The sequence below is a fragment of the Solanum dulcamara genome, chromosome 5 (genome assembly GCF_947179165.1).
Source record: "Solanum dulcamara chromosome 5, daSolDulc1.2, whole genome shotgun sequence".
Classification (NCBI taxonomy): Eukaryota; Viridiplantae; Streptophyta; class Magnoliopsida; order Solanales; family Solanaceae; genus Solanum; species Solanum dulcamara.
Genome location: NC_077241.1, coordinates 18,914,712 through 18,942,475, shown reverse-complemented (window position 1 = coordinate 18,942,475; position 27,764 = coordinate 18,914,712).

The following is a 27,764-nucleotide window of genomic DNA, read 5'->3' as shown; positions in this document are numbered from 1 at the left end:
AAAATATTCTGCTTTATAATCTTTGTATGTTATTCCAATTGGTATATATATACTATATTGACTTGTCATTTTTATATGAATATTATCTTATTATTATATGTAATTTTGATACCTTGATTGAATATATCAAATGACTTTACACTATCTACGAATGTAGTTCCTAATAGGATTTTTAAAGTATCATTATTTCCTTCTGGTTCAACTAATAATCTTATAGGTATGGTGTTATCTTTGAATTTTAAAATAGTTTCTATCATGTTTACTATTTCATATCTTTTTCCATTGAAATCAGTATAAAGATGTTTATCTTTTAATTAATACTATTGAAGGTGGTTACACAGCCTATAGCTGATGTAATTTCCACTAGCACCAGTATCTACTAAGATACTCATGGGAGCAAATCTTATTCCATTAAAATATTCTCCTTTTATCTTATAATTTTTTATTTCATCATTTTTTATTTCTAAGATATGTTGTATAAATCTTTCTGATTGTGTTTTTCTTATGTACGCAAATAGGTTTATAACTTGAGTTTCATCAAAAGATAATCGAGATGTTGAATCTTATTGATTATACAAGGGTTTAGGTTGTAAATCTAACTCTAATGGCGTATCTTCTATTTCTTGTATCTTGGCTATGCTAGGCCTTTGTTTTGACTAACTTCTTTAAATAAATAGGGATAATCGATTGTATCTTTTATAGAAAAGAAATATGAATGATGAGTATTTGAAATTGCAAATGAAATAACATAAGTTATAGAATATGGTCTATTATTTTTATGAAAGAATTCTTTTCTTTTAAAATCTTATATTAAGCTTAGAGTTTTATCAAAATCTCTATCCAAAAGATAGTATGAAATTCTTGGATATATATTGAACTTAATCTTTCCATATTGTAGATTTCCTCGTAAGATTCCTAAACAGGACTCTTTATTGTTTATTATCCTGTTATCTATATTAGCTAAATCTATTGGAGTATCTAACCCTTATCTAGATGTAGATTTTATTATTATTTGGATAGCTCCTATATGTATCCATCCCAGTGTATTTCGAATTTCTATATTTATTTTTTATAATTTATCTTGAATATCTTTTTTAGATAGTAACGGTATCATTACTTTATTAGAAGTAACTGAAAATTCTAAAGCTCTTTCTTGGATATTTAATCCGTAAAATAAATGAAGTTTTCTTTTTCTTAATCTTAATCTTTCAAATGTATTTACTTTAAATCCATAGTAATTAGTTAAAGAAAACTTTTCATTTTGTATTTGTTTTAATTTTCTTTTATCAATTAAAATATCTTGTTTATATTCTCCAACTTGTTCTATCATTTCTTCCATTATATCCTCGACAGTTTCTATTTCATTATTCATTTTGACTATCTTCTTCTGAACAAGAATAATAATCAATATCTATTAATATAAATATTGTGTCATCAGACTCAACTTCTTCAATGTTTTTTAATTGTATAAATTCTTCTGAATTTATCATTTCTTTAATATCTTCATCAATTTTTATTTTCTTGATATTATTGGCAAACTTCTTTGGGCATCTATTGGCATAGTGTCTTATCTCTTTACAGTAGTAACATCTGCATTCTTTTGGATTTTTTCTTTTGTTATTTCTTTTGAAAAATGGTTTGTTATATTTAGTATATCTTCTCTTTTTGTAATATCTAGCCTTTCTCTTTTTAAAATATTTTTTCTTAAAGAGTTTCTTTTTCTTGAAGGGAGCCTTGGAGTAACTGGTAAAGTTACTGCCATGTGACTAGGAGGTCACGGGTTCATGTCTTGGAAACAGCCTCTGGCAGAAATACAAGGTAAGACTGCGTACAATAGACCCTTGTGGTCGGGTCCTTCTCCGGACCCTGCGCATAGCGGGAGCTTAAGTGCACCGGGCTGCCCTTTTTTTTCCTTTTTCTTATATTTTCTTTTAATCTTTTTGTAATAGTAGGGACTTTCACAGCCAATCATTATAGACATTTTTGGATTATCTTAACATAGACTTATTTTCTTTCTTAATTCTTTTGTTGCTTTAGCTATATGGAGTTTGCACACCATGTACTAAGCTTATCTTTTAAATGAGTTATTCTTTTTTCTAAAGTATCAGTTTTACTGGGGTTATAAGTATCTATTAACTTTTTAGCCAAAAGGTCTGGTATCTTAGAGAAAAACAGAGGCAGATACATTTTTGTATTTTTTACTCTGTTATAGACATAGTAATAGTAATCTTGAAAGACACAAATATATTTATCTATTTCACACATATCACATAATTGTAATCGTAATAAAGCAATTTTATATTTTTTAATCGTTATAGGGTCTTTTAAAATATTACCTTCTCCAACAAATTCTAATCTTATAGCTTCTGTAGCCCTTGTAATTAGATTAGAAAAATTATCATCGGTACCAAATATATCATTTCTAGTGGTATCATTTAAATTTTGCCAAAATCTTAGCGCACTATTTAATAGACTTCGTTCTATAAAATATTTAGTTGTGTCATAATCCATTTTGTTTACTGTTACTGTTATCCTTAAAGAAGTTTCTCATTTATCTATAGTTTCTTCAATATTATTGATACAATCTAAATCTAGATATATTCCAAACAGATTAATCGCTTCACTTTTCATTGATCCCATGGGTGTATGACTATCTTTTGATCTTAACGCAGAGTTTATACCTGCATAAGCCCTGGAGGGTTTATTAAAATTTGTACGACTAGGTTTAGCCTGAGTAGGAAACTCAGTAATAGTAGGATTAAAATCTACTTCTTCTAATTTGATGGTATCCATTTTTAAGTTTATCATATCTCCTTCATTTTTTAACTTGACCTCTTTTATATTTATTATAAGATAATCTATTTTAGAATTTTCTGAGTCGAAGCTTACCATTTAAAATTATTTCCTCCGTATCCCTTAGGTATATTTATTTTAGAAATATAGATCCTATGATATCTAAGGTTTTACTTATAGGTTCTTTATCAATTTTTATTTCTTTTTGATTTAGTATATTTTTCAAAGTTTGAATTTCTTTAACTATTAAATTTCTAAAGTAAATTATCGTTCTCTGTATTTCATATAAATCTTGCTCTATCTTTAGAGTATCTTGTTCATTAAGTAATTTATGGTTGGTTTTATTGTCCATTTTATCCTGTACTAGCTAGATGCTATTTAAAATAATAACTACTAAGTAATTTTATATTATCTTTTTCTAATAATATTTCCTCATTATTAGCAATCATTGCTTCTTGTGTTTTCTTTATTTGTTCAATCATTGTAGTGTCTATTTTTTCTACATATCTTTGATAAGATTCTTCTTTTATCTTAGCTATTTTTAAATTTTGCTGAAAAGTCTAATATAAACGATAATCTAGTCTTATGTCAGAAAAGGAAGATAATCTTTTCATTATCCAAAACTAGAGGAATGAGTATCAGTTTCATCTTTTATTCTTTGAATATTATTAGTTAATCCTTCAATTATTATATTATAATCGGATAATATTTTTTTGGTTCTAGATATAGCGGCTTTATCCGTATTATCTTATTTGAGTAATACTAACAATTTTTTACATTTTTCTCTACCTACTTGGCTATCATATGCTTTTTAAATTTCTATAAAAAATTATTATCTATTTTTGTTTCAGCAAAAGAAGAATGTCTTTTCATTCTATATCTTTAAAGGTTTTATTGCATCGTAATGAGTCAGTTATTTTGTCAAATTTATCTTCACTACTTTTCTGTCTAATCTTATTATCTAAATTTGACATATTTTTTTTAATATCGACTTCTATATCTTTAACATTTATCATGGCTCTGATACCAACTAGGAGAGGGAATCCAGAAAATTGCTGGTTCGATAAATCTATAATCAGCGTGGATATATTTTCATATCTAATAACATAATTATTTTGTTTAACAAATAAAATTAATCCTCCTAAGGGGGAATATGTTATATCTAAAGAACTCATAATATCATAAATTGAGTAACTTTTCTGAGCAACCTGATATTATAACACTATAACATCTTAACTTACATAAAAAGTCAAGGGTCCAACACGCTTCCATACCTATCCCGCTTTGATCGCAAATACTCTGGGTATCCACCGAGACTTTTACTGGATGTTTCAGTCCCAACCTGTCACCACGTAACTTTCCTTGACGTTCCTTCAGAATACCACAACACAACCTAACTTCGTTTCCTACTTCTAGGCGTAAGGATAATATGGAAGGGAAGTTCTTTTCTTTTTATAAAAGGAAGGGAATTATAAAGTAATAATAAAGATGCTCAAGAAAGATACTCACAAACTTAGTTTTTATTCATAACTAATATTTTACAAGCATAGAGAAGAGTGGATTCCAGTTTCGATCGATGCTCTTTGTTTACAAATTGTCTTCTTTTATAGACGAAGGAGACAAACTTCAAACTTACATTTACATCTGTTTAATAAAGATGAAAGTGACTTGAAAATGAACTTCCATCTATTAGTGAAAAGAAGAAAAAAAAGAAATGACTATATATGACTTTTCTTTCTTCACTTTTTCAAAGTAAACCAACTAGTGGGACTATCTATCTACAAAATGACAAAAGCGTCTTTATCATACTAAGTACATCCTTATCTTCTATCTTCTTATTATTACAAAATGACAAAAGGGTCATTACCGGTCTATATCACCTCCTTATCTTCTTTCCTTCATACGTATCTTCGTCTTCATGTTTATCTTCTACCATATCTACCTTGAGTCTATTCCGAAGATGTTGACATGACATCTTCTATCATTTTCTCCTTTTTTGGAGAACAAAATCCGTATGTGCCTTTGGCATGCTTCCTCATTTCGCACAATTGTTCCTGAGCCTGAGGAATGGTCTTAATAATACCTTTATTAATTAAATCTATTTCTGTCTCCATATACCGTTTAGTTGCCGGCGGAGTGTTGTTTGCTGGGGCAATCAAAATAGAGGAATGTATTTTGGTCCTCCATAAGTTCTAAATCCTTTTTTGAAACTATGTTCCATATTTTGTAAAATAATTCTTAATCCAATAGCACGTTTGTAATGCATATCTTTTTCAATAAATCTTTGGAAAGATATTTCTTGAAAATTGTTTATGATATTAAAATCGCCAGCCTTACAACTTTGCATAAAATGGTAGGCAGGATATCTTTCATCTTTGTAAAAATCTGGTCCGGCAGAAATAAACTTAAGGACCAAAATATCTTTTACGGTAATCATTGGGTTATTGAGATAATAATCTTTCACTCCGTCTTGTACCCATGACGGTAATCTACTAATCTATGGAAAATTTAGAGAAGTAAGATAAATAAAATTTATTTTTATTACTGTTATGGTTATGGTTATGGTTATGGTTATGGTTATTGTTATGGTTATGGTTATTGTTATTCTTATGGTTATGGTTATTGTTATTATTATTATTGTTGTTGTTGTTGTTATTGTTGTTATTATTATTATTATTATTATTATTATTATTATTATTATTGTTGTTGTTGTTGTTGTTGATGATGGTCCGTTGCCTATGGTTCCGGACAGTGGGGTTAGGCTTATCTACTGGTCGGTTGGTAGTAGGTACCTTATGAAATGATAAATCGGGTCGTGACAACTTTAGACGTTTCGCTCATTATTAGTTAATGAATCTTGATGTTTTTAGGACCTAATTTGGCTCTATAAACTATCTTAACCCTCTAATTTCATTCATTCTTCTACAACTAACCTATTCAAATATTTCTCTCTTTACAAAAAGCTCTCAAGGACTCCATTGAAAACTTATAAGAAATTCACTCAAGCTCTCCACCAAAACTCTCAAATTCTTCCAAATTATTTGGTATTCTCATTCAAGGTATGTTGGTATTTGATCCTACGGTACTTTCACCCATGGAGCCCAACAAATTTCCTACTTTTTCAATCAATTAAAGTGTGTATTTGTATGGGTTTTATGATCTTCATTCCAATTGCATTAATTATGATTCTAATTATGATTAAAATATAAATTGATGATTATTACATGGAATTGAAGAGTTTTCATTTGAATTCACTACATTGATCTCTAGGGTTCATGATATGAATTATGGGTATTTTCAATTATGCATTCAATTGATATTATTTTCATGAATTATGTATGGGTTGATATAAAGTATATGATCATGCATGTTTTCAAGTCAATTTTATGATTTTCAAATCAATTGATCATGTATTTATATTTCTACCCTAATATTAAGTATAAGCTATGATCATGAATTTCAAGTACAAAAGTAAGATTTATGAATGAAGGTTACTTAAGACCCTAATGATATTTTATGAAAATGATTCGTAATGATTAAAGTCCTACACCCACATTACATGAATCACATAATAATGAGCTATTACTATGAACAAGTTTATGAAGTATGATTATGAAAGGCTTATGATTTATGATTATGTTATGATATATATTAGGTGGAATGTTGACTTAGAACCGAGAGAACTCTGAGGTGGGCGCTCAAACTAAGCCTTAGTAGCAACCTCTAGTCCCTTAAACTACTTTTCCACCGTATGTTAGCCAATATGGCCTAGCTAGTGGATCCACATATAGTACTTAATGATGATAACATTGGACGGAGTCTATCTTGGCAAGTGGCCACCTTCTTTCTCATTGTGGGGATCATAGGATTCCATGTAATAGCTCGCATGGTCTTAATGTCGGTTAGGGTTATCTCCCACATATGTATGGTTCTTATGATGATTTACAATATTATCCCTATCCTTTAGTTTTACATGATACTCTTACGATTTAAAGTGTTTTGACCTTTCTCATGCTTACTTATAATTTTACTAATTCTTTCATCATGCTATTTAAAATGGTCATTGCACAACATGACTTTATTATCCATTACATTGCCTACATATTTAGTAAATTCAAACGTACTAATGCATACTTTATTGCCTACATTATATCATAATGTAAGGATGGATGCTCCATTTTATTCTTGTGTCTAGTCGGTGGTCCATTGTGAAGATGGTGTGGTAAGTCCTCATGCTTTGAGGGAAAGCTTAGTCATTCTCTCTTTTATCGTCATTTCTAGACTTGATGATGTTTAAAAACTATTCTATGTAATGTCATTACTTTGTTTGAAGGTAAGCAAGGAACATGTCCTAGTCCCTGCCTATGTAGTCATGTAGATGCATCTTGGGCATATTGTGTAAGGAGTCTATGTTGTCATGATTCTCTCTAGATATTCTATATTCTTAGACTTTCATGAGTTTCCGCTTATTTTTTGTCTTATGTATGCTTATGATATGCTAAGAGACTTAGTTGGGGTTTCTTTGGGAATCCTAATTGTCGTGTAATGGCTAAGCCCTAGTTCGGGTTGTGAAAATCTATGAGGGGTTCGTACGGACCATAGGAGTTCCTACGACCCATAATAAGGACCCGCAGATGAGGTTTAGAAAGTTGGATTCTTAGATTTCGAAAAGTTAGCTGGACGAGAGGGTCTTATGGCCTGTAGAAACTTTGACGGATCATAGACTCAACTCGTAGGATGTGTCCCAAAATTTGGAAATTTGGCTATCTGTTGGGGTGTTTGATGAATTATTTCTACTACCGGTAAGACTTGTGATGAACCATAGACTCTGATCGTAGGTTCAATATGCAATTTCAATTAGATCAACTTTTAGAGTACTGATTCTACGACTTAGTCCTACTACCTGTCGAAGGACCTACGACCTTGTAATGACTCGTTAGGTAATTTTGAGAACAATTCCTCCTCCTTTCATAGAAGACCCTTTTCGTAAATTTAAGTTGAAAATTTTGGACCTTTCGATAACTTTGGTTAATTAGTTGAGGAATAATTTTAGAGAATTAATTTAACTGATGGGCTAAAGTATTAATTTATTTAATACTTATACCACTTTTCTTATATTTAATAAAATATGTTAGTAGGGTTTGTCACTTTTAGTAGATGATTAATTTAGAAAAGAAAAAGAAGAAAATAAATAATAATAAAAGAAAAATAAATAAAATAATATATATATATATATATATATATATATATAAAATCTGATGGCATTAAGCCATCAGATGAGCGGCGGCATAAACAAGAAAAAACCCGCAGAAATTAAAAAAAATACGGAGGAAGAAAGAAAAGAAAGGGGAGAAAAAATAAAGGAGAAGAGAAAAATGAATTTTCATTCCAAAGCATCAAGGTAATTATTCTCATCCTTTTCATTAAATTTTTATGCGATTATGAACATATTTTTAGGATATATTGGTGGAGAAATAATGCTAAAATAAGAAAATATGACCCTAGGGTTCTTCACATAAAATCTTGATTTGGGGGTCGAATAACGATCCATTTTAGCTGAAATTTGACATGTAAGTTTATTTTATCATGAGTGAACATAATCGAAAAGAAAATTTCAGATTTGACTTCAATGACATAGAATAACTTAGTTCCCGAATTTTGATATATTGAGATAGACAATTAAATATTAGGTATATTATATTTTTTGAATTCCATTAAATTTATGGTATTGGAGAAATTAGAACCTAACCCTAGGCTTAAAAATTTGGAAATATGAGAGTTGACATGTTATTTGACCTCAACATTAGGAACTTGATTATAGATTTGGGTAGGTTTTGGGTCTAAGCTAGACATATAATAATATGGGTGTGTTAGTTTCGAAATCTTATTGTGGTTATTTATTTGATTAGATTATACTTATTTGGAGGCCCAACGAAAAGAGAAGGCTCAAGTACCAGAGTAATTGCTTGATTAATTAAGGCAAGTGAATTTCTAAACCTCAGTTTAAGCTTGTAGATGCTTGTATTTCCATGTTATGTGTACTAGGGAGTAATGAGAATTAGATTGGGTTATTGACTATATGATTAGCCTTAAAAATGGAGATGAGGGGTGTAATATGGTGATCTAATAACATATATTGGTGGAATTGATATATTGTGATTGTGGATTTATTTTGGATATGTAAAATGACTATGTTGATGTGAGATAGGAAAAATTATTGTTGTTATGATATTATTATCATGAATTATATGAACATGAATTGATTGCATTAGTTCTGACATATTGTGTTGAGACTGAAAATGATATAAAACAAAAGGGGTCGAGTCACACGCTTTGTGGCAAGATATATATATTGAGGGGACGGGCCACACGCTCCATGGCAGGTTACATGGACAGAAATGTTCCCCATGGGTTCCGGACTGTGGCGCAGCGAATGTGTACCGATAGGACAGACATGCATCATTTCCTTGCATTGCATTGCACCTTTCTGATAATTGTGAATTTGTGTTTACCCCTATACTGCTCTGTGTGTGCTGAACTTGATTTGGTATGATTCATTGACGAGACTATTGATGAGTATTTATGGCTGTATTACTGTTGTTATTGTACAAGTGTAGAGTTGAGATGATTTTATGCAGGTTGTAGTTAAGGAGGTTCGATTGGGAGGACAGGAGTACTTGTATCTATTAAGCTTTGCTTAGTTTTAGTTATTCACTTGCAGAGTACCGTATTTTTTGGTACTCACCCCTTGCTTCTACACTTATGTAGGTTGTGAGCACAGGCCTGCTTGATCTTCTAGAATTTTCTACCACTTTCGAGGCTATCATTTCGAGTGTCGAGGTAGCTGTTACATTCATCTAGCGGACACCTCTTACTCTTTTATTATATTTTAGTCCTATTCTAGAGACAAAGACATTGTAACTGTATTTTTTTCGTACTTCGGTAATATATTAATGGCTTGTACACGTGACAACCAATCTTGGAGGATATTGAGTTTGTTTTACGTGTTCTCGGTTAAGTTAAATTTTGATTTATTTCTTTTCTTTCGTATCTATTTTCCGTTGGTTATTAGGCTGACTTATCTCGGTGGGTTGAGATGAGTGCCATCACACCCAGATTCGGGTCATGACAGACCTATAGATTCTAATTGTAGGTCCACTTTGACAAATTTAAGTAGGGGTCTTTTGGACCTTTTCCACTCATTTAACCCTAATCTATGCCATTTTAGACCTATAACTAACCCCACAACCATTTTTGGCTTTGAAATATACCTTATTCCCTCATTTTCTCAAAATTCCTCAACTCATCCTCTCCAAATCCTCTCTCAAGTTCAAGGAAGAAAAACTAGGGTTTAAATCTTCAAGTTCTTCAAGCTCTATTATTGTAAGGCTGATTATCAAAGTATATGGGTATTTATCCATAAATCCTTTCAATCCATGGAGTCCCAAAGTTTTCTCTCATTTCTCTCAATTTCAATTCTACAAATTCTAGTGTTTTTAATCAAGTTGCATTGACTCAATTGAATTATTCTTCTACTTAAGTCCAATAGTATATTCATCCATGATTTGAGTTAAATTGCATATTTTCAATAAGTTTTACAAGGACCCATGTATTATGCTATGAGCTTCAAGTTTTAAACCATTAATTTATGATCAAGAATTTATGTATGATTTATAAAAGGTGTCTATTATTAATCTAGTATGTTTTCAAGTATGAAATCATGAATTGTGAAAGGTTTTCTCACAATATGAAAGACATGATGATTTGGATGCTTAGAAAGGTAAGTATCCACAAGTTGAAGTTATGATCATGGTTTTGAAGGAGCTATTATTATGATTTATTTTCATGATGTTGGATTGGTTGTTTTACCTTTCTTAATGGCTATATTTTATGTATTCCGTTGGGACTAACTTAGCACCGAGCGAACTTTGTGGTGGAGATCCATGAGGGAATCCTAGCAGCAACCTTGGTTCCAAAATTATGTGCCACTCTAGGTTTGCCTTTATGGCATAGCTAGTGGATCCACATACAACTCATATTTATGTTTATGATACAGAGTCTACCTTGGCAAGTAACCTTTATCTTCTTTGTGTATGAGTTACATCAAATTCCATGTTATAGTTCACATGGTTTTACATATCGGTTAAGGTTAATATCCCACATATGTAAATGCTATGTTATAAGCTCCTATGATGATTTACGATGCATTGGCCATATGATATGTTTCAAGCATTTTCAAGTTTTACTCATGTCTTCAAGATATTGGTCATGCATCACATGTTCATATTGACAATGTTTGATTATCATCGTTCATGCATACTTCTCACATATTTAGTGCATTCCATACACTAATTCATATTTTTTGACTATATTATATCATTATGTATGGTCCGGCGATCACTCTATGAACTCCGCTCATGGATAGATATTGAGTTTACATTCCTCTTGTTAGTGAGTCCTCATGATTCAAGGATGAGACATTTAGGATTTCTATTGTTCCTTGTTGCTACCAAAGCACATGCAAGTGCACGCAGTCTCATAATTAGTAAAGTGTCTCTTTTTAGAGCCGGATTATCAAACCCAAAGGACATTAATTAGTCATTTGCTTGCTTCTCAATGAACTAGATTTCTCGTATGCGTTTCAAATAGTTGAGTTTAATTATATATAATTTGAACTTATTAAAAACACTATAAAAATGATTCAATGATTTTAATGAATTTTAATCAAGTTAAGACTGAATTCTAGGATTGTAGCATTTATAGACTTCAGGCCTAATATTTTTTACGTTGGATTTCTATATGTCTTTCAATTACTGGTTTATAGACTTAATTTTATAATCATGGTCTCTCGACCTCGAATTGCCTACCTTTGTTGACAGCTTAACTACATTGTTGAGCGGGAATAAGAATGAACAAACAAAGATGCATTAATCCTATCATCCTATCTATGACCAACATGGTTTATATGTATGTGTCATAGGCATCCTATACACAAATTATCCAGGAAAATCTTAGAATAAACATGTTCTCTATATTCTAGTGTTCTATCTTCTTTTCATCTCTTGAGTTCCGCGTAAACAATAAATTTATTTTAATGGTGATCAGGAATTAAAATAGTAGGAACAATAACATAAGTGTAATTGTGTGAAAGAACTCATTTTAACCAACAAAAATCATATTAAACCCTCATCTTGTGGCTACAACCCTAGAATAAGGGGATTTACCCACTCATAGTATTCAAAAAAGTCAAAGAAATAATTAATGGAATAAGAACCTAGTTTTAAATTAAAGAGAAGAAGAAAAATAACCCTAGAGAAGTTCTTCCTTCGCTCTTCTTCGTCAAAACTTTGAAATAAAATGTAAATGTTTAATAAAAGGTACAAGTTTACTATTTATAGACTAGAAAAATGCAAAGATTAATTCATTCACTGAAATCCGCAATGCGGACATATTTCCACACTGTGGAATTTCTTATTTTTCTTTATCGGCGATTTTCCTTCTATCATCAGCCAGATATGCGACGCGGACTTGGCGATAACCATTTGTCTAAATACATAATTATTCCCAAATTGAGTATCAAGCCTTGAAACAAAGTGCATGATGCGGAGATGCTCCCGTACAACATATTTTCTTCACTTTCTTCCCCAACTTCATCTTCAAATTCTACTTTCATTAGAATGTCCTCTTTAAGATCAATTTCTCTTCATTGCACCTTGAAAGTGTCTAATCATGTTGGTTACCTTCAATAACACACAAATACTCTAAGAATGATCCAAGCATTAAGAATTCATTCTCAAACTTGACTATAAATATGGGTTATATTGGCTATTCGGCGCATAAATGCACCCAACATTAGAGCCAAACTTATAGTTTTGTTCATCCTAGAAAAAAATCCCAATATTTTACATGCAATACAGACAAATGTACTAAAGGAAGTTCTACCGAAACACAATGATTGCACAAATAGTTTACTTTACACAAGCATGTTTAACTTTGTTCACGCGACTGACTAGCCCCAAAACAACCTAACCTCAAGAGTTGACTCTGTAATGAAGCAAACTAATATGATTTCTTAGCGAAAGCTCATGCAAAATTACCACTCCTTCACTAAAAATGTGCCCTTACCAAGAAAGAATTACCCATATATGCTCATAATTACATTCACTACCAATCAACAATATGTATTAAGCAGTATCCACTCACTTTGTCAAACAAAATCACAAGTTACTTAAGATGAACCATAGGCTTACCCTTAGTATAATATGCAGCTCATTTAAGGTAGCTAAGAATTAGAAATCACTAAGGACTTTTTTAGTTTGAATGTAATCTAGGAGATGGGTAGGTACTATTTTGGATATAAATAGTGACCAAGTTCCAAAACGCTTTAATACACTACATCTACTCGTTCCAAGCACATTCTTCATGATCTCATTCTTACCACTTCTTTCTTTCGAATATCCTTTCTTTGTAAGCATTTATCACCTGCGTTAGGGAGTTCCTTTTTTCTTATTTTTCTTTTGTTTTTATCTCTACCACATCATAGTTGGATATATTTTCACACCTATTTTTTTCACTCCCTAATTACAAGATTTCATCTATCACTCACCAATGGATATATATTTAGTAGCACAAGAGTGCGCCCCTCCCCCCTATTTCTTCACTTATTCTTTCCTAAAGCGCTTGGGACTTTTGGATCAAATTTAAGATCTTAAGAAAAAATGGGAATAGGCTTCAAACAAGGCTACCAAAGTATCAAGTCAAAGGATCAAAAGGGTTAACTAGGGATTTGCATCAAGGTGGTTATCACAGGTGGTTTAAAATGAGGCTACCAAAGAAATGACTAGATCATTTCCCTAAACTCTAAACTTCCTCTGTTTTCTCTACGCACATACCGAGCAAGTTCTAGGAATCAAGAATAACAAGGATCACATAATCAACCCCACACACAAAGCACATGCTCAATTTAAGAATGAAAACTCCTTTAATATTTCAAACTAACATTCACATAAATTCAAAATTTAAGCTTACATACTCAAAGTCCAACAAAAGAGCTTTAGGTGTCTCAAATTTTCCAGTGCCATTGATTACATGCTTTTCAACCAATTTATTTGTTACTTATGCAATCATATAATTTAGAAAAACACCTTGCATACATATTGCAAAATGACAACAGACGCCCTTAGGATGGTCTTCATCCACCATAATTAGGCACCGTCACTCAATTATGACTTCTACTTACTTTCTAAGACACTCTAAAAATGAAATAAATTGTACGGTTCAAAGGGACTATCAACAACCAAAGAACTAAAAACAATGACGTAAAACCCAATATACAAAAAGATTCAAACAAAAGCAACTTAAATAGTGAAAATAAGATAAAATTATTTATAGAATAAACATGCATCCCCCACCCCACACATAAAAAATTGCACTGTCCGTAGTGTCACAAAATCAAAGCTAACATAACAAGTGAAGTAGGAGACTGCCCTATTTACTCATTCATCCCCTCAATAATTTTAGGTCCACAAGGGCCAAGGGTGGAGCTTCCTCTGCCGCAAAATCGGATTCCGGATCAGTATCGGCCCTCCTCTAGTCCTCATAAATGGGGATGTCATCTTAAGTCAGGCCCTATTCCAAGTGCATTTTTGGCATGGTCATTGAGGGGATATTGATTATCCACCTCACGTAGTTCAGCCTCAGTGGATGGGGGACAACCTGTCCGGTGGCAAAGCATCTCTAAGCCATACATATGAGCCATGATGATCTCATTATGCTTTTTCCTTTAGTTTGACATAAAGGTGGGCCCAAAAGTGGTGTCTAGCCATATAGTCGAAGGGATCCTCGGGTACCTCGGCTCTACAGCATAGCTGAGTGATCAAGCCTCCAAAGGCGTAGCCTTTACCCTAATGCACTTTGGACTTTTGAATAGTGAAATTAATAAATGTACCCATAGTAATCTCAAATCCCTTCATAAGAGCGTACACTGTGCAGACCTTGTCCCTTATGACCTCAGTATACTATAGACCGGGGATGAGGCTGTGCATAATAATCTTCACCCAAACTAGAACTTCCCTATTCATATGGGCATATAGATAGGAGAGGTGGTAGGCTTTGTACCCATGGCAAACCCATTTAGCAGTCGATCTGGCCTGCATAAGGTGTATCGAATGTCCTGTTATAGAGGTGGAATATTCAACTCCATTAAAGTGACAAGAAGCATCTCTAGAGTCCCTAAGATTTCATTGATGAGCATTGAAGATAGAGGGACTTCCACTCCCCGCACAATAACATAGTGGGTACAGGTATCCGGTAAGAAGTTCGCGTAGAACTCCCTTACCATGTATAGGTAGAATGGCTGCGAGTCTGCGAATAGAAAGCTCATGTTGAGCTCCATCAATCTTTGCATTATCTGAGGAAATTCTTTGGCGAACCTCTCATCATCTAATGGGTTATAACAGTGTTTGTCAGCCTATTGTACTACTTTTAACCCATACCTACAAGTGTGTCCCCATGGCATAGCAGGAGTAGGTGGTATAGTAGGCACACCTCTCTCCCTTTTACGGATGCCTATGGATGATTCCTTCTGGTGTCTACAGCTAGATGACATGATAACCTGCGTTCGACAAAACACACCACATAAGCATCCTTAAATGTAGAGGTAAAACACAAGGTAGATAGTATAAAATAACCACCCCTCACTTCGTCATCATTGAATACATATCACCCTAAGGTACTAAGACTTCCCCTATTTGAACAATTTAGTCATACATGCATTCTCAAACTATCATAACAAACACAATAAACCAGTGTATGTATTACACATTACTAACTACAAGGCCTAAACCCATTCCACATTTCAATAATTCCCAACTAAGTTAATATGCTACTCAAGAATTCACATGGCTATTCAAATAAGTACAGTCCCAATCAATTCCCTAAATTTGATACATATATGCAACTCAGGATTTTACATCATCGGCTCAATTACTCAGTTTATTGCAATTTCACATGCTTGTTACTCAAGATTTCACAATACATGGTCATGAACACCCAACCTAAACCCTTTTCCTAGTTCTCAACCTAGGGATACATGCAATAACTTCTCCCAAAAAAATTATAAATAAAAAAATCATTTTCATAGCAAAATCATCCATCCCACAACAACAAGCATCAAATAGCAAGCCAAGAATTAAAAATAATTTTGAAATTCAAAGACCATGAGCATACTCATACCAATTTCACCTCCCATATCAAAGAAAGGGGAAAGAATACATACCTTATTAATTTGGAGAAGAGAAACTAAAAGAAAATTGCTTGAATCCCAAAGGGCATCGCGGATTGGAATGAAAAGATGAAAGCTAGAGAGTTGGGGAGAGGGAAATTTCAAAGATATTGGGAGGAGAATGAGGGTTATGGGTCAGAATTGGGGTTAAAAAGGGAATGGGGTTGGGTATTTTAAACAAAAATGGGTAAAATCCATCTTTTAAATGAAAACATCCCAAAAAATAACCAAGGTTCGTGATGCAGAAACATTACAAATTACATTGTTTTCATGCACTTAGTTTTGAAAAATAAAATTAATCCTGACTTTTGCCTAGCCCGCATACCTTACTTGGACCAAAAAAGCAAACTCAAATTTAGAGAAAATACATGGACCAATTTTGTGCATGGTGGGAGTGGGTCTGTGTTTCAGACCTGTCGCGGACCCTTCTGTTTGGAAATCATCCGCCTTTTTTTTTTTTTTGATTTTGTATTTCATGTACAAATTTTAACTAGCCTAATTTTTACAAGAAAATAAAATAAAATTGAGACAATCCTTAAAATAAAACTTACAACATCCAACTAACCAATCTAACACCACCTTATAGGTTGCCTCCCACATAGCACTTAAATTATTATCGCGGCATGACTTAACTCCTCTTATACTCATTCTTGAGCTCTATTTCTTCCTCTTCATAGTCCACATCTCTTCTGAAATAATGCTTCACTCATTGGCAATTCACTACAAACATGATTGATTTTGTACGATCCCACAATTCCATGGCTCCATGTGGCGACATTCGCACCACCTCAAAAGGTCCTCTCCACTTAAATATGAGCTTGCCAAGAAAAAGATGCAAATGGGAGTTAAATAGAAGTAGATTTTGTCCTGGCTTGAATGTATGAGCAAAAATGTACTTATCATGCCATCCCTTTGTCCTCTCCTTATATAGCTTGGCGTTCTTATAGGCGTGGAACCTAAATTCTTCTAAATCATGCAGCTGATCCATCTGGTTCCTTCCTACCAACTTTGGATCTAGATTTAGTGTTCTTATAGCACAATAGGCTTAATTCTCTAGTTTAACTGGCAGGTGACATGCTTTTTCGAATACCATATGGAATGGTGAGGTTCCAATGAGCTTATATATTGTCTGGTAAGCCCAAAGCACTTCATCTAGCTTGATGGACCAATCCTTCCTAGTGGCATTTACAGTCTTTTGAAGATTTTGCTTGATTTCTCTATTAGAGATTTCAACCTGTCCCCTTGTTTGGAGATGATATGGTGTCGCCACCTTATGCCTAAGACCAAACTTAGCTAATAGGTTCTTTATAGTTTTGATTAATGAAATGCTTACCTTCATCGCTGATGATGGCTCTTTGAGTGCCAAACCTTGTGAAAATGTGCTTCTTGAGAAAGCAACTTACCCCTTTTGAATCATTGGTTGGAAAGGCAATGGTTTCAACCAATTTGAACACATAGTTTACTGCCCCCAGGATGTATTGATTTCCATATGAAGATGGGAAGGGACCCATGAAGTCCATACCCCTACACATCAAAGATATCTACCTCCAAAATATTGTTTAATGTCATTTCATGCCTTCTTGATATCGTGCCCATCCTTTGGCATTGGTCACAGTTCTTGACAAAACCTGTAGCATCTTTAAATAAAGTGGGCCAAAAGAAGCCAGATTGTAGTAACTTGTGAGTAGTGCACTCCCTTCCATGATTTACTCCGTAAGCAGACAAATGGCAACTCTGTAGAACTTGGTGTACCTCAAATTTAGGTACACACCTTTAAATCATTCTGTCAGAACCCTATTTTAACAGGTAGAGTTCATCCCATACATAGAACTTTGCCTTGTACATCAACCTCTTCTTTGCCAGAAGGTTGTGTCTATGAAAATGCTCCACTCATGATGTAGTTGACAATATCAGCATACCATGATAGCTCAGTCACTTTCAAAGATAACAACTGCTCATCTGGGAATTCTTATTTTGATTAGCATCTTGTCACGATCTAAACTAGGGCCTAGTCATAACATGACAACTAAAATTTTAGACTCCAACCAAGCCTCTTAGCGTAACATTCATGACCATACATAATGAAATTTAAGCAATAAAGCTAAATCAAGATGCGGAAGAACCATCTCAAATAGAACATAAGTCTCAGAATGAGAAAATGACAACATAGACTCTTTTTTATCTAACATTCCTCTAATAACTCGAAGGGGGCATAAGACAAGCTCCTAGCTCATCCATATAGACAACATAAGAGAATGAAGTAACAACTATCAAGATAAGAAATAAGTGTCATGTCCTTTAATCGTCGGTCCCTACATTATGATACTATGTAGCAAAAAGTATGCATTAGTACATGAAATGCGCAAAGTATGTGAGAATATGCATGATCAATTTACATAATACATAATCAATACGACGCATGAAATGTAAGACCAATATCTTTAAACCATGAGTAAAGTCATGAAAATATTAAAACATTTATCTCATTAGCTAATTCATCAAAAAAAATCATAATCATCATAAGAACTCATACCTCAATTGAAACTGTGTGGTATAGGACCTTTAATAGACATATAATACCATGTGAGCTAATACATTGAATCAGATAACTCTAGCATTGAGACAGGGGAGGCTACCTTGCTATGGCATACTCCATTAGTAACTCTTTAACTGGGCTATATGGATCAACTAGCTTCTCCATATTGGCATATATAAACCTACGCGGACAATGTAGTTTGAGACTAAAGGTTGCTACTAGGATTCCCTTGGGTAACTAACTGCGTTACCGTATCGAACACCACCTAAAAGTCCTCTCGATGCCTTGTCAATATCCCAACGGAACTCATAAAATATGATCATAGACATCACAGGGAAAGATAATAACAAATATAAATCCATCTTTATAAAACATCATAAGAATAGTTCATCTAACATCATCGTCATAGTAAAAGCATAGGATTAACTCATCTATTATATAACTCATGCAATATGGGTGTAGGCCTTCCATCATTATATATATTTGATCATACCATCTTTAGGGACTTAACTTGCCCTATGTTTTACTTATCTTAAAATATCATAGAATCGTCATTCATGAACTTCTTTGCATAAAGTATCTTTAATCCTATTTATAAAATTTTTATAGAATATAACTTAAAAATTATGATCATATCTCATAAATCATACTTGAAACTAGTATATAGAATGGGTCATTGAAATTCAACATGAAATCATGTAATATGATGTGAATTATACATAATTAAATAATAACATTGAAATATATCATAATTGAGAAGACTCAATGCAAATCATGAAATTAGGGCTTTTAATTGAAAAAATCATAAGAGAATTAAAATGAAGTCTTTGTGATTCCATGGGTGAAAGGAGTCCATGGATGAAGTCCCACATACTTTGACCTTGGAGCCCTAAGTTGAAAAGAATCGAAGCTTGACCTTGAAGAAATCCCTTGAATTACTTGAGGAAGAAGAAGACTCTAGAGAGAAAACCTTGTGATTTTAGGAATTATATTGTAGGGTTAGAAGACTTTAGGGTAGTTAATAATTAGGAATTTAGTCCCAAAAACCATCCATATTCATTAATGAGTTATAGGGAAAGGACTAAAATAACCCTCAATAACTGAGAACTGGACTACTCAAAGGACCCACCACAATCCGTGAAACTCACCACGGTCCATTGTGGTGATCATGGTGAATAACTTGGACCTTGAGAAAAGGGGAAATATTCAAGACCTCCTTCACGGAGACCACGATGATCCGTGAAGGTCACCACAGCCCATGTTGAGGGTCGTGGTAAGTATCCTGATAGGAGAGTCTGTACGGTGACCACCACAGAGCCCACCACAGTCTGTGAAAGTCAAGATAGCTCATGGTGGTTAAGCGTGGTCCCTTCCTTGAAAATAGTTTTTGAGGATTTCGAGGGAAGGTCACCACGGAGGGCACCATGACTCCTGGTGCTCACCACTGCTCGTGGTCCTAGTTGTGAACCTAAACCTATAGAGTTTTTTGTTTAAATCACTACCATGGTGGCACACCACGAAGCGTGATAAGGACCACGACCCTTGATGAACTTCATGGTCATCACCTAGTACCAAAAATGAAATTTTTTGGGATTTCATCTTTTGTTCCTCATTTTTTGTCTTTCCAACTTCTAGGGTCTTATAATATCTCCCTCTTGGGAACATTCATCCTCTAATAGGACTCAAACTAGCATGAATGGAGTAAGATAGAAACATAACACCCCAATATGAATGCAAAATATCTCAATGATGCATAAAACATGATATCTTAAATCTTAAGATAAAAACTCAGTTCATGAACATGACTACATATGAAACAATGAGAACACTGAAACACATGATTTGGGCTGGTTGGATCATAAAGGAACTAAATACTTCAACTATGCATGGAGGAAAGTGATGAGGATATTGAGATATCATATCGACTTCAGCTTCCTATGTAGCACCCTTAACCTCTTGGTTCCTCTATAACACTTTAACAGAAGCTATTTCATTGTTTCTCAACTTTCTAACTTGCTGGTCTAAGATCTCAACCGAAACCTCTTTATAATAAAGGTTCTCTTTAACTTCAATATTGTCCAATGGCACAATTGATCTAGGCTCATAAAAAATCTTCCTCAATAAAGACACATGGAAAAACGGATGCACCGATGCCAAATCAGAAGGCAAATCCAACTCAAAATCCACCTTACCAATCTACCTCAAAATCTGATATGGGCCAACATAGTGCGGACTTAGCTTCCCTTTCTTACCAAAATGCATCACACCCTTCATGGGCAAAATTTTCAAGTAAATCCAATCATTAACATCAAATTCAAGTTCCCTTCATTGCACATCTTAATAGGACATTTGTTGGCTTTGGGCTATTTTCAATCTTTATCTAATGAGTCTAACCTTCTCCATAGCCTCAAATACCAACTCGGTTCCTATCAAAGCAACTTCACCAACCTCAAACCAACCGATAAGAGATCGCTACTACCATACAAAGCTGCAAATAGAGCCATCTCAATTCTAGATTGATAACTATTATTATAAGCAAACTCTATTAATGGAAAATGTTCATCCCAATTTCCTTTAAAATCAATCATACATGCTCTCAACATATCCTCTAATGTTTGAATAGTACACTTGGCCTGCCCATCCGTTTGTGGGTGAAAAGATGTACTAAGCTTTATCAAAGTACCAAGACTCTTTTGGAAAGATCTTTAAAATTGGGATGTAAATTGAGTACCTCGATTTGAAATGATAGACAATGGAACACCATGAAGCTTAACCAACTCTCGAATATATAATCTAGCATAGTCCTCGGCTAAATATGAAGGCTTAACAGGAAGAAAATGAGCCAACTTAGTAAATTAGTCAACAATCATCCAAATAGAGTCATGTTGCGTACGAGAACGAGGTAAACCTATAACAAAGTCCATATTCAAGGCTTCCAATTCCAAGTTAGAATCTTAATGTCTTGTACCAAACCTCCTAGTTTTTGATGCCCAACCGCCACTTGTTGATAATTAGAACACTTAGCCATGAATTTCGCAATATCTCTTTTTATGACATTCCACCAATACACTTTCCTCAAAGCTCGATATTGTTTTGTGGAATAAGGATGAATAGAATACTACAAACTATGAGCCTCAGACAATATTCTATTTTTCAAGCCATCCACATTCAGAACATACAATCGATCGTGATATCTCAAAATACTATCTCTCCCTTGAGATGAAGCCTCAATGGCTTTTTTGGTAACATCTTTCTTCAATTCAACCAAACAGGGATCACTCTCTTTGTTTGCCTTTACATCCTCCACAAGATATGATTTGGAACTATTTTTCACAATAATAACACCATTCTATTACGCAACCAATCGAACACCTAAATGGGCTAATCTATGCATATCCCAAACTAACTCTTTCTTTTTTTCCTCAATATGAGCAACATTGTTCATGGACAATCTACTAAGAGTGCTGACAACTACATTTGCCTTACCGAGATGGCATAGCATACTTATATCATAATCCTTCAATAGCTCAAGCCATCTTCTTTGTCGAAGGTTCAAGTTCTTTTGAGTGAACACATATTGTAAACTCTTGTGATCACAGAAAAAATCCACCTGGACACCATAGAGATAGTGCCTCCATAACTTGTAAGCAAATGCCATGGTTTCCAACTCCAAGTCATGAGTCGGGTAATTATTCTCATGTTCCTTGAGTTGCCTTGAATCATAAGCCATTATTTTACCGTCTTGCATTAGAACGCAACCAAGACCAACTCGTGAAGCATAACAGTATACAACAAACCCATCGGAACAGTACAATAAAGTCAACACCAGAGCGGAAGTAAGTGTATCCTTCAACTTTTAGAAGCTTTTCTCACATGCCTGGGACCATTGGATCAACCATAATTTCTTTTTTGAAAACAATATGATCGTCAAATGCAACTGACTTAACCAAAATTCACATTTACTAAAATTTGCATATAATTGACGGTTCTTTAACTCTTTCAATTTGGTTGGGGCCATTCAGTAAGTAGGAACAGAGATAGGCTGAGTATCGGGAAGGAGATTGATACCAAAGTCTATTTCTCTCTTGAGAAGAATACGTGGGAGATCATCGGGGAAAACTCCAGAAAACTCATTAGCAACTGAAACTGACTCAAGAGTAAGTCTTTCGGAGTTACTATCTCTAACTTGAACTAGATGATAAATGCAACTTTTAGAAATCATCTTCTGAGCTTTAAGGCATGAGATAAATTGACTCTTAAACACATAATTACTACCTTTCCATTCTAGGATGGGCTTACTAGGAAACTTAAACTTAACCACACGGGTTCTACAATATATAAAGGCATAACATGCATGAAGCCAATCCATACCAAGAATAACATCAAAATTGGTGATATCAATATCTACAAGATCAACGAAGGTGACTTTATGAACAACTAAAACTAGACAATTTCTATAGACCCTTTTTCCCATAACTAAATTACCGACCAGAGTATAGACTGAAAAAGGCTCTAGCAAGATGTCGGGACTAAGAATGAATCTCATAGTAAGAGAAGGAGTAACAAATGATAGAGTAGCACCCAAAACTAATAATGCATAAATATCAAAGTCAAATAATTTCAATATACCGGTCACAACATTGGGGAATTCTCTAACTATTGATGAGTGTGAAGGGCATAAAATTTGTGTTGGCACTGACTGCCACCCGAGGAAATGATCCGGATGATCGGTAGCCTTAGCATTAACTTGGAGCCTAGCCCCACCCCCACACTCCCTAGTATGATGATCAAGATTTCCACACTTGAAACAAAGATCTAAACTCGCTAACCTCTCTCCTCTATGTTTTTTCACAGACTTCTTACATGGAGGGATATCTTGACCATCCAAAGCTCCACCTTGTACCTTAGGATTTAGCACCTTGTCCTTCTCAAATTTTGGAGCCAGATTGTTTGAGGAGACTTATCCTTGAAACCTTTGGCCTTTTTGGAAATAACCATTTCCACTGCTGGATTAGTTGTGAGAGAACCCATCTTTATACCGACCCCTTTTGGACTCATTTGCATTTCTCTCCTTAAGCTTTTATCCTTCAATTTGCTCGGCATAAGTCATTAGCCTAGAGATTTCCATGTCCTTAATGAGCATAATGGTTTGGAACTCTTTCATAACCAAGTTAGACACTCCCAAAATAAACTTGCTCATTCAGGCACGAGAGTCTACTACCAAGGATGGAGCATACTTGGACAACTTTGTAATTATGAGGGCATACTCCTTCATACTCATGTTCCCTTGCTTAAGATTGACAAACTCCAATAACGTTGCCTTCTTTAACTCAAGTGGGAAGAAGTAGTCAATAAAGGAAACTTTGAAATCTTCCCAACCTATGGGACCATCTTATAACCTTTCCATTTTCCAATGATTGTACCATACTTGAGCGACACTGTTGAGTTGGTAGGCCGCCAATTTTGTCTTTTCTTATGAAGACACTCCTATAATCTCTACAATTTTATACAAATAATCGATAAAGTCTTGGGGATCCTCATCAACCTTTGATCCATAAAACTCGGGAGGATTTATCCTCATGATGTCTCTAACCCTTGAAGATAGAGTAGGCACATTTTGAGGAGCTACTATCCCTTGATTCACTTGAGTAGTCAAGGCTTGGGCTAATATCTGAAAAGCGACTTGAAACTTTGTATTAGAGACTTTATCATTCACATGATCATTTGGAGCATGTGGCTCCTTGTCAACAACATTACTTCAAATGGGGGATCTTCGTGGAAGCATAATTCTAAAATTGGAAAGAGAAAGTGTTAGAGGAGGAAACCTTAGAGTTCAACTCTATAGCATGATAAGATCATGAAAGAAGAAAAGTGTTTCCTAAGAGGCTTTATGGCCTCCTATTCATAGATGTGGCGCGCTTCATACCGATAAATAAGACTCTACTTGATGTGGCTTGTTAGACTCCTTAGGATACGTGAACCTTGTGCTCTAATACTAAGTTTGTCATGACCTGACCTAGGGCCTAGTCGTAACACAACGACTAGAATATCAGAGAACTCCAACCAAGCCTTTTATCATAACATTCATGAGCATACATAAGGAAATTTAAGCAACAAGCTAAATCAAGATACGGAAGAACAATCTCAAATAGAACATAAGTGTCAAAATTAAAAATTAACAACATAGACCCTGTTTATCTAACACACCTCTACTAACTCGAAGGGGGCATAAGACAAGATCCTAGCTCACCCATAGAGACAACATAAGAGAATGAAGTAACAACTATCAAGATAAGAAATATATGTCATGTCCTTGAATTGTGAGGACTCACCAAGAGTAAGGAGCTAATAGCAAAACTCTAGCCACTAGCGGGAGGAGGATGAACATGATCATTGATCCCAACATTATGATACAATATAGTCAAAAAGTATGCATTAGCACATTGAATGCACTAAGTATGTGAGAATATGCATGATCAATGAACATAAGACATAATCAATATGATGCATGGGATCCAAGATCAATATCTTTAAAAATGGTCATGGAAACATTAAAACATTTATCTCATTGGTCAATGCATTAAAAGAATCTGATAATCATTATAAGAAGTCATACCTTAATTGAAACTGCATGGAAGAGGATCTTTAACTGACATATAAGACCATGCGAGCAAATATATAGAATCTAATGACTTCTGCATTGAGTTAGGGGAGTCTACCTTGCTATGGCATACTCCATTAGTAACTCTTTAACTGGGCTATGTGGATCAACTAGATTCTCCATATTGGCATATATAAACCTACGTGGACAATGTAGTTTAAGACTAAAGGTTGCTACAAGGATTCCCTTGGGTAACTAACTGCGTTACCGTATCGAACCCCACCTAAAAGTCCTCTCGATGCCTTGTCAATATCCTAACGGAACTCATAAAATATGATCATAGACATCATAGGGAAAGATAATAACAAATATAAATCCATCTTTATAAAACATCATAAGAATAGCTCATCTAACATCATCGTCATAGTAAAAGCATAGGATTAACTCATCTATCATATAACTCATGCAAGGACTTCCATGATTACATATCTTTGATCATAACATCTTTAGGTGCTTAACTTGCCCAATTTTTAACTTCGCTTGAAAAAACATAGAATCATCCTTCATTAACTTCTTTACATAAAACATTATTAATCTCATTCATAAAACTTTCATAGATATAACTTAAAAATCATAATCATATCTCATAAATCATACTTGAAACTAGTATATAGAAAGGGTCATTGAAATTCAACTTGAATTCCATCAATACGATGTGAATTATGCATAATTAGAATAATAACATTGAAATATATCATCATTGAGAACAACCGATGCAAATAATGAAATACGGGCTTTTAATTGAAGAAATCATAAGAGAATTCAACAGAAGTCTTTGGGATTCCATGGGTGAAAGGAGCTCATGGATGAAGTCTCACATAACTTGACCTTCTAAATCCCTAAGTTGAAAATATTGGAAGCTTGACCTTGAATAAATTCCTTGAATTGCTTGAGGAAGAAGGAGACTCTAGAGAGAAAACCTTGAAGAGAAATCCTTGTGACTTTGGAAATTATGGAGAGAATGATAGGGTTAAAAGAATTTAGGGTTGTTAATATTTAGGAATTTAGTCCGTCCATATTCATTAATGAGATATAGGAAAAATATTAAAATAACCCTCATTAAAACTGAGAACTAGGACTACATAGAGAACCTACCACAATACGTGGTGGTGATCGTGGTGAATACCTTGGACCTTGAGAAAAGGGGAAATATTTAGGACCCCCTTCATGGAGACCATGAAGGCCACGACAACCTGTGGTTGTCACAACCCAAGCCTAGGGCCTAGATGTGACATGACGAATGAGGAACTCAAAAGTACGTCAAACAAGCCTCTTAGCATTCTTTTAGCCTTTCATAGGTAATGACAATAAATAAACAAGCAGAAATTATAATAGTAAATATTCAACTTACATATGTCCAACAATACCTCTAACTTTTAAATTTAACGGGGCTAAGAAAAGTCCATAGCTCACCCTCAATCATAATAAAAAAATTATTATAGTAAGTGTCTAAAGATCTCAACATCTCGTAAACTAGAAAGATAAAGGAGTATTATTCTCGGAACATGAGAAATCACTAAAAGTAGTCTTCAAACGAACTCTCAACTATCCACGTGGAGGAGAACGAGGAGGAGCACCGGTCCCTGCATGGTGATATCATGTAGGAAAAATGGTATGAGTTAGTACTTAAATGTACTAAGTATGTAGTCATGCATCAACATTAAGGAAACATTAAGACATTTATGTAATGTGAAACATAATGCAATGCATGTATAATCAATCATATAGATATACTTTAAAATATTCATTTTGTGGAAAGATTACCATAACCGATATTTAAGACTATGCAAGCTATTATATAGAATCCAATATTACCCCCTACATTGGCCGGAGAGACTACTTTCCGAGTAAAATTCCGTCAACTTCATTCATTTCTTTAACTTTAACTTTAAGGGCTATTTGTGGATCCATTAGCGTAAGCCTACAAGGGCTCCTATGTTGGAACATAGTTAATAAGACAAGGGGTTGCTACTAGGATTCCCTTACTGAATCACACCTCAATGCCTCATTCGGTGCTAAGTCAATCACATGGAATACTTTAATACTTTGAAATAGTCATAGCATATAGTTTGAGAATTCAAAATCTCGCATTCGGTGGAATAGCTCATTAAAATCTTTAGTGATTCAAAATTACAAGAATTGTACTTATAGTATAAAAAATCCATCATTCATTGAAATTTATCATTCTTTTATTTTATAAGACTCCAGTTTTATCATAGACATTTTTTTCATAAGAATTTATTTGTAGTCAAAGCTTTCAAGTCAAACTTTATTGAAAATATAGTAATTGATATGGATTTAAGTCACTTCAACTTTCAAACATGTATGTAAATAAAATTATGCATAAATATTTTGAAATTCATTAATTAAAAATCATTCTTTAAACAATCCACCATGAATTTCAAGAACCTTTAAAGAGATAAATAGAGAAATTATTTGCAAACCATCAATTCATACATATGAAATTATTTTGTATCAAAATAGACCAATAA